This window comes from Aristolochia californica, unplaced genomic scaffold (assembly GCF_029961685.1).
Source record: "Aristolochia californica isolate CCGP_79_NKW_82.1479 unplaced genomic scaffold, dmAriCali1.0.hap1 SCAF_16, whole genome shotgun sequence".
Classification (NCBI taxonomy): Eukaryota; Viridiplantae; Streptophyta; class Magnoliopsida; order Piperales; family Aristolochiaceae; genus Aristolochia; species Aristolochia californica.
In genome coordinates this window covers 13191950-13201723 of record NW_027181837.1, presented here as the reverse complement: position 1 = coordinate 13201723, position 9774 = coordinate 13191950, and the positions used below count along the sequence as shown (strand labels likewise).

The 9774-nt window shown below is 35.3% G+C and overlaps 1 pseudogene; it reads left to right on the top strand.

Moving 5' to 3' along the window:
- The first annotated feature begins 3167 nt into the window (after window positions 1-3167).
- Window positions 3168-9500, top strand: LOC137952617 (uncharacterized; annotated as a pseudogene).
- The last annotated feature ends 274 nt before the right edge of the window (window positions 9501-9774 follow it).

Sequence of the window (9774 nt, the reverse complement as noted above, 5' to 3'; positions counted from 1 at the left end):
AAAAGGGGAAAAATAGTAAAATACAAAAAATTAAATAATGAATAAATTAAATACATTCTAATAGGGAGGCTTCGGGCAACAGCTCATCAGCAAGGAATGGTTTCGGACAGCAGCTCATCGAGGACGGAGCTCTGATTTTGGTCGGTAGTTTCCAACCACTCCTCTAAGGTCGGACGACGGTTTTCGATCTCGCCTGAGCTCTGGCCGACCTCTGAATCGTCGGACAGTAGCTTGTCGGCAAGGGAAGGCTTCGGACAGAGATGGCTTACCTCAAAATGCTCCCACCAAGCTCTGATACCATGTTAAATATCTCTAGAAGAGTGTTACCAGAAAGAAGCACCCAAAGTCCACCAATGGAGGCTGACGGAACAGCCAAGACAAGACCTTCCAGCTCTGAGATTTGGTGGACAGAACCACCACGAAATGAGGTTGACGGCCCAGCCTAGACCATGAGCTCAAAGCTCACATTTAGTGGACAGAACCACCACCACCAGAGGTTGACGGAACAGCCAGGGAGAAGAGCTTCAAGCTTTGGCTTCACCGTGAGGAAGGAGACACCGTGGGAGCTGGGAAAATGGGAGTGATGTTCCCCTCCTTTTATTTTCTATTTAAACTTTGGGTTAGGTTACATTACAGCCCATGGGCTAAATACAAGGCATCTCAGCCCAACTAATGAGCCTATGTACAAGACATAAATTATACAACAAAATATAAACATAAATTTTATCTTATATACATTCCAACATATGGTAACAATCCTTCCTACTTATTTTTTAAAGGTAATCTCATTCTCCCCTACTGTTGATTTTTATGTTTTTAGTTCTTACCGTTCTGTTGTATTGTATTAATGTTTTAACTCAGCACCTTGTGTTTTCTTTACCTTTTCAATAGGGAATCTCTGGTGAAAGAGCAAATCACATTGTTCACTTGAGAGCCTCGGGCACAACAGAAGCAGGGGAGATAGTCTCTGTATCTGTTTTGATAAGGAGGTACATACAAGTTTCTACTTGAGCAGTAAAGAGATTAAAGCTGTGTATAGGAGATTAGCTCACCAAGTTATTTACTTGCTAATGTTATGTTTATACTATTATCAAAACAAGATGGCACTATAGAAAACAACAACAATTATTTAGATAATGTATAAAAAATAAATTAGAATCAAGCTTCAGACGGTTTGAAAAGCTTGAAATTGTTTTAACCTTCAAATTGAATTAATCATCAATAGAAATCATTCTATCAGTAACTGTCAGTCCAAGTGCAAGTGATAAAGACCAACATGAAGCCAGATGTTTGGCAAATGAGGGTGTTCATTGACCTATACTTTGGACTCTACCTTCTCTGAAAGTTTATAAAGTCAGTATCAAACCCATGAACTTTCTACATTAACCCCATGAAATCCTATTACTCTTTCTAAGAAGAGAAGGCTAAGAGAAAAAGTGAGATTGGGAAGAAAGAAGAGGGAAAGGAGAAGTGTGTGTGTGTGTGTGTGAAAGAGAGAGAGAGATCAGAAAGGTGGATTGAGCATAATGAACTAAAATATCCCAGATTTATTCATTTAAAGGTAAAAACAATGATTGAAAAATAAATCATCCAGAAATAATAGAAAACGGTAAGCCCTCCACTGATCATCTAGCATAGTATTTCAACAAAAGAAAAGGCCTCTTGTGCCTGAGATAAAATTTCATTGTGAATCCAAAAAAAGCAGATAGCAGCACTATATTTCTTTGAACCTCAAACTCCAAACAGTACGACCTTGCACAAAGGTTTCAAAGAAAAAACCAGGTGTTAAATCATGACTGCTCAAAAACTCAGAGAGAGAGAGAGAGAGAGAGATTGGTCCAAATAATTATTATGTGTGTCACTAATATGCAAAACATTTTTATAGTAGAATCAAGTGGAATATGAAGTTTCAAACATAAATGCAAGATATTGAGTTCTAGACACTTCTCCATAATGGATAAACTCTGCAATCGGTAATTGCATACAATGACTACCTAATATGATTTTTTTAGAGATTTAAAGGTCAATGTATTTGGGTAATTTCATTTTAGGATATTGTGTTCTGAAGTTATAGTTAATGTAGAAACCTCCCTAAGGAGGTGCATAGAAGTCCCTACTTGAGCAGTTTTGATGATCTTGCTTCGTCTTTTCTTGTCAATGTCATTAAAGTGTTCCCCCTAGAACTGTTAATCGTTGTAGGCATTGTTCTCCTTATTGCTGATAAGTATCTTAGATTATGTGTAGGATCTTTGTTGTTTGGATTGCTTTTTTTTTTTATGTTTTTAATTTACATTTTTTTTTGTAGACGTAAGAATGTCAACACCTCCTCTTCAATTGACATCAATAATTAACACTAGTTCTAGTGTGGCCATAGATAGTGACTCAAATCCACCATAGTCACTACGCTCTAGAACTATTAATGTAATATAAGTGAGCTTAGATGAAGTTACCCTAAATGAGGATGAAGGTGACTCTACCCATACTTCAAAAAGACAAAAAAGGTCTTATGTGTGGTTGGAATTCAAAGAAGTCTCACTTAATGGTACAAAAAGGCTCAATGCATTCATTGTAAAACCAATTAGAGTGTTATTAGTATTGGAGTGACCACACATATGAGTCGACATTAGAAACAATATCCTGGTAGAAAAGTGGCAATGAGAAAACAAAAAACCATAAACTTTCAATCAATGGAGTCTAATGTTGATCAGAGTCCATCTAAACTTCCTTTTATAGATTTTGGAGGCAAATATGATCAAGCTAAAATGAGAGTACTCGTTGTTCATTGGATTCTTATGCATAAGCATCCATTCATGATAGTAGAAGAGGAGGGATTTAATTTTGTAATGAAGATGACAAGTGTGAATTATGAAAAAATATCCAGTAAGACCATTAAGAAGGAGTGTATGGAGGTGTATGAGGTAGAGAAAAAGAAATTGAAATTTTTATTAAAAGAGATTAACAAGATTAGTCTTACCACGGATATTTGGAAGTCTCAAAATCAAAAGATTGGATACATGGTTATTACTGGGAGTTTTATTGACAGTAATTGAAAGCTAAAAAACCGAGTCTTGAGTTTTGTGCTTGTTCCTCCTCGTCGTGGCGTTGACATAGCTGATGTTATTTACAAGTGTTTGAAAGATATGGAATTAAAAAATAAAGTATTTAGTATGTCAAGTGATAATGCTGCATATAATGATGTTTGTCTGAGAGTTTTGAAAGAAGAATTTTCAAGAAAAAAGAAATTGGTTTGTGGTGGGAAGTTATTTCATGTGCATTATTGTGCTCATATTCTAAACTTATTAGTCGAAGATGGTCTTGTACAGATTAAGGATATCATTGAGAATGTGTGTGAGAGTGTCAAATTCAAAAATATATCTGAGGCTCGACTTCGTACTTTTTTTGAAATTATACAACAACTAAAACTGGGTGAAAAGAGGTTGATTATTGATTGTCCAACTTGTTGGAACTCCACTTATGACATGTTGTCTTCTGCATTAAAATTCAAATATGCATGCCCTAGATTTCATGTTAGAGAAACATCTTATGATTGTTTGCCAAGTCTTGATGAATGGGAGAAGGTTGAAAGGGTGTGTGAGATTCTAGAAGTTTTTAATGTAGTTACTAATATAGTTTCTTGGAGTGACTACCCTACTTCTAATTTGTACCTTAGAGAGGTATATAGGGTAAAAGAAGTTCTGAATTTTCATTCTACAAATGAAAATATTTTCATTAGGACAATGGTTAGTAGAATGAAAGAGAAATTTGAGAAGTACTGGGGTGAATGCAATTTGTTGATGGTTGTTGCTTCAATTTTGGATCTAAGGGTCAAATTAAGGTTGATCTAAATGTGTTTTCCAGAAATATATACTAAGGAGAAAGCTACGATCAATATAAACTTAGTTCGAGGCACCTTATATGAGATTTATGATGAATATGTATCCTTATATAATGTGGATATTAGAAATGAAGGGATTGCTTCAAGTACTAGTTCTATGGATGTTTCCACAAGTCGTAGGTCATATTCTTCATCAAGTTCAGGTTGGTCAAAGTTAATGACTTATGTGAAACAAGTAGAAGTAGTTAATTCACCAAGGTCAAAATTGCAAAATTATCTAGAAGAAGGTGTGTATATTTGTGAGGAATCTTTACAATATGATTTTGATGTTTTAGAATAGTGGAAACTGAATCATATGAAATTTTGGGTATTATCTAAGATGGTTGCAGACATCCTTATAATTCCCATATGTACAGTAGCTTCAGAGTCTACCTTTAGTGTTGGTGGTAGTAAACTCATATCGTTCTTCTTTGGCACCAAATACAGTTCAAGCTTTGATTTGTGGCAGTGATTGGGTTCGAGCTCTTCATGGTATCAAGAAAAATCAAAAGGTGAATTTCTTTTGAATAATTATTTATTATGATATATTGAGTATATTTCTTAGTTTTATTTATTAAAATTTTGTTTTATGATTACAGTCTGAGAAGAAGATTGTGGAGATAATGCTACCAGTTACATGTTTTTTTATGTTTTTCTCATCATGGTAATTTTAATATTTTTAATTACATTAAGTAACAAGTAGTGGAAGAGTATATTTTATCTGACAATAATAAGTTTTAGTTTTTTGTTTTTATCATAGGTAGAGAGTTTGCTCATGCGGGGAAGCATGAAGAGAAAGAGCTATATTTTATAAATATATGATAGATTCATAGTTTTTATTTGGGTGATTGTAAATTGATATTGATATTTCATTTAATTTTGTTATATTTGATTATTGTATGGAGTTTATTCATAATATTATGCAGTGTATGGAGTGTTTAAACAATTTTATGGAGTGTATAGATAATTTTATGGAGTGTTAATGGAGTGTATAGACAATTTTATGCAAGGATTATGTATATAGGTTATGCCCAATTTTAAGTAGAGGTCAAACCCAATTTTATGCAGGTATTATATACATAGGTTATGTCCAATTTTGAGTAGAGGTCGTACCCAATTTTATGATGAGGTCTTGTCCACTTTTATGTCAAATGTATGCCCAATTTTATGTAAAATATATGCACAATTTAATATACAATTTATTTTACATGTATTTTTTGAAAAGTTTTAAATGTATATTGGAGCTCGAACTCGAGCCATGTATTTTTTGAAAAGTTTTAAATGTATATTGAAGCTCGAACTAAGCTCGAGCTCGAGCTCAAACTCGGATAAAATTATTGGGCTCGAGTTCGATAACAATTTTAGGCTCGAGCTCGAGTTCAAAATATTTAAATCAAGCTCAGCTCGAACATAGGCAGGTTCGGGCTCAGCTCGGCTTGATGTCACACCTACGAAGGAGTAGAACTTTACTGTTCCCCTCCGCTTGAAGGGAAAATTGGCTACTCGATTTTGTATGTTCTCTAAAGTACGTTCTGTTGGGCTGACTCCGGATACGCATCAGTTTATCTAAATGTTTATGACTTGACCCCAATGAATGGTTACTGTTGAATTTATGGAAAAGAGAAAAACTTCATTGACCTATTCATTGACTTATTATAATTAGAGTACATGAACCTCTATTTATAATAGAGGAAGGTAGTAGAGTCCAAACTTTTGTTTCAATTACACTCAAACTCTAACACTTAAGGATAAGTCTTAGTATAATTAAATAACTCAATATAATAGAAGACAACATAACTCTTCTATTAGGATGTGACCATAAGATAAGGATGTCAGTTTGTGGTAATCTTTGTGAGTCCTTCTTGATCTTCCAACCAGTTTGCGGTTATCTTTGTGAGTCTTTCTTAATCTTCCAACTTATGTGATAAGGATGTCAGCTCGTGATAATCATGGTAAGTCCTACTTCTTATGTGTTTGGGCCCATCTTACAATACTCTTAGATATGTGGGTCTTCCTTGATCGTGTGGGCTTGGGCCCTATCTTCCAACAACTACATGTATTGGGCAGGTTTTGGGATATTTCATTTTGGAGTCGAAGGTACTACCGATTGCTTTTCTATATCGGGTATCAATCTTATCCCAGTAGGACACTTATGACTGTTTGTTTCTCAATTGTTCTCTGGTAGTATTGCTCCCTAGTTGGTTTATTTGTAGTTAGGAAGGTCAAATGGATGGTAAGAATGAGTAAATGATATCAGTCTGTTCTTGCATATTTAATTATAGGGGCTACTTGGTAGCTATATTTTGTAGTTTTGCCTGGAAATAGTTTTTTTAAGTTTTGTAGGAGGTCGGGTGTTTATATCACACATAAAAGCCTTGATTAGTGATCTATATCCATCACCCTGAGAAGATCTACTCTACCCTTGATGTATAGGTGTGGAGTTTTAGGAAAGTAATTTTCCTCAAAATTCCTTGGCAAGTAAGCTATGATTTAGAAACTGATCCCTTTTGAAAATTTCTTATAAAGAATGTAACAACTTACTGACTTATTTTAGAACTGAATTAGTAAACTAAGCTTCTATTAGTGAATCAGTGTTGTAGTGTTAGTAAAATTGATCCAAGAAGTTAGTCCTTGTGCCCTTCTCAAAGGGAAAAAAAATGATCCTGAATACAGCCGAAGAATTTGTGAACTCATGGTACATCGGTAGCATGTTAAACACATAAAGACCACCTGGACTTCTAAGAAATGGAGGTAGTCACCCACATTATGATATTCATGGTAGATATTTGAATATAGCTGAGAATTACCATTATGTACATTAAGCTAGTCTACTCAGTGCAACACCCGGTTTCTCGAAATGGCAAACTTCGGTTGGCTGAAATTCCAAAAAGTGTGGATGCATACTTGTGTTATAGTATATGCAGTGTTTTGGCACTGATGATCATTGTCACGTTGTTCATATGGTATTCATTATATAGGAAAGAGGCAACTCACAGGCTCAGCTTTATAGAAAAACTTTCTGAACAACTGGATGAAAATACTCAGCAGAAGCATGTTTACCTAATTTTTGAAGGATTTGAAGTGCATATTCTGTCATGTGGTGTGACCAAGTTGGAATTCTTAGTAACATTTGCATGGTGATATTTTTTGGAAGCAGGTTACTGTCATAATTATGCTGGAGTTCAAATACGACTTCAGTGTGTTTATATGTGCTGCAGACATAATTGTGCTGCTTCAGTTGATGACAATTTATCTGTATATGTTGTTAAAATAAACTTGATATAATTGTTTCTTCCTCCAGGCTGGGTTGGCAATAAGCAATTTTATTATGTTTGTCATTTAGTTGATAAAATTCCTTGAAGATATGTAAAACTATGTTGAGGATACCATTTCGTCTATACAGTTCATGGTGTAGAATATGCATTTGGTGCTCATGACTACTCAACAAGTGGAGTTTTTGAGGTGGAGCCTCGACAGTGCCCAGGTTTCCAGTTTAGGAAGTCAATATTCATGGGGACAACTTGCTTGGACCCCGTTCAGGTCAGGGATTTCATAGAGCACCACTCTGTAAACTATAATGGCGATACCTACCACTTAATTGTGAAGAACTGCAATCACTTCTGCAAGGATATCTGCAACAGGCTGACTGGAAACCAAATCCCAAAATGGGTGAATCGGCTTGCCTGAATAGGTAATTTTCACTAATCTAGGTGAAAATATTTGTGCCTTTTTAACTTTTGAAATTCACTTCTTGTTAGGAGGCCTAAAATGGATTTTTACAGCTTCATTTAGTATGGAATGAATAGGAAGTGAAACTTTTGTAACTCTTGGGTTTCACAAAGTTCTACTTTCCTGTTTGCTAAGTCACCTGATCCACCTTCATTGACATTAGCTGCCTCTCTGGTTGTTGTGCTTGGTGCAAAGATGGTTTGGATTTTTGCCATCCCAAAACTTGTACCTCTGCATTTAGCCCATCTTTTCCTCCGATATAAAGTGTTCTTGCTGCCACGTTCGGTTGTTATACGTGTCATGACTGCATTGTTTTGTTCTGCAAGATCACTTATTAGTTAATCAATGAAATTCTGACTAGGAAAGGCTTACCACACGTTTCTTAGGTTCACTCTGCAGCTACCTTCTGCCTGAGGCACTTCAAGTGTCTGCTGTGAGGCATGAACCTGACTCCCCCAACAAACCTGATGAGGGTGAGAAAAGAAGATTGAGAAGTTCTTTCTGCTGCCTATCTTCCATCTCGATGCGACTGAATCAGTTATCCACCTCCTCCCTCTTGTTGCACTCTCCACTAAAAGGCTTCCTCCCACCATGGGAGTTGAGGAGGTCAAACACTACCACCTCCTTGAAAGAAAGGTGACAGAGAAGGGGTCCCTACATTCTACTGCTGGATTCATAAAATGGGTTTCAAAAGTTTCATTATTGCACTCTCTGAACAAACTGACTAGCTCTTCCAGTCTTTCCGGAGCTTTTGCGGCTGCTGTATCTCAAGAGTCCACAACCACAATCCGAAACCCTTTATGTCACGCTGCCTTTTTGAGCTTCTGGAGTGACTCTCACTGCCTTTGTAAATCGCAATTTATGTTGTTTAAATTGTTTTGTTTTCATAGCAGTTTAACTTCATCAGATATTTCCCGTGTCTGTGTCGGTGTTTAACTTTCATTTCAATTCTAAAGCAAAATATTCTGCCGTATCACAACTGAGATGCGTCTGAATCTTTCCTTAATGATCCAAGAACAAATTGGGGAAGAAAGAAGCGTAGGTGGCAGTGGAAGAAAGATTTCTCCATTTTTGAGCTAAATATTCCGAGGGATGTGATGGTCTGTAACAAAAAAACGGAGGAGAATTGGGAAGAAAGTGCTGCCAGCACGCAAAAGCTTTGCCCCATATGAAATAAGGACAAATCATGGTCCAGCCACTTACTTTGGAACTTGTGAACTGGAATCAAGGACAATGATTAGAGAAAGCTTATGTAGTGAGCTAACTGGGAAAACAAAGCAATAAACAGAGAGAATTAAGCAAAACAGAGGACAAGGAGTTGTTGACTTTGATATTGATGATGGGGGAGAGGGGAGAAATGAAAATGAACTTGGAGGAAACGAGGAGCTGCAACTACTTAAATGACAACCAATCATGCCACCGTTTACATAACTATCCTTGATAAGAACTCAAGATTTTTATAATTTCATGGAAGATCTTTAGTAAATTAAGAATTTTTTTTGTTTTAGAAAGCAAAATGATTTTTTATCAGACGAATTTTTATTAAAAATTATTAAGAATAAATATCGTTTGACCAATTTTGTTGTATGTTTTTACTTATCAATTCCATAACTACTCTCTATCAAAGTATTAGAAAACCAACTCTTGTAAAAAATTTCTCGTCCCTTAAAAACAACATTTGGTTAAATAATGTATGATAATCAAACAATAGAATACAGGTAAATCGATGACTAATTTTATACTTAACAAAATATTTTTGTTAGAAATTACTTCAAAGCACAAGGCTATAAGAGTGAGGTTCAAAATCTTTCATCAATCAGGGGGCCTTAAACTGCTCCAAAGAAAGAAGAACCAGATATTATCTATGAAATATTGGAATAAGGGTTATATAACCTGAAATACTTGTGAGTGTAGGATTACCGGTTCGAAAACCACTATGAAAAAACATCGTTCCCAGATATCACAATGCTATTTTATTTGTAGTCAATCATAATATTATATATAAGAGAGTCTAATGCTAAAAAATGGCATCAAATGCCGTTCGATCGAGATAAAATATTTTAGTTCATATGTTATATAAAATTTTAATCAATAAAAACTTTGAAACTTACTATTTTTTTCATTTTTTTATTTTCTTTGTGCATCCACACAATAGGAATCATGTTTTGTTT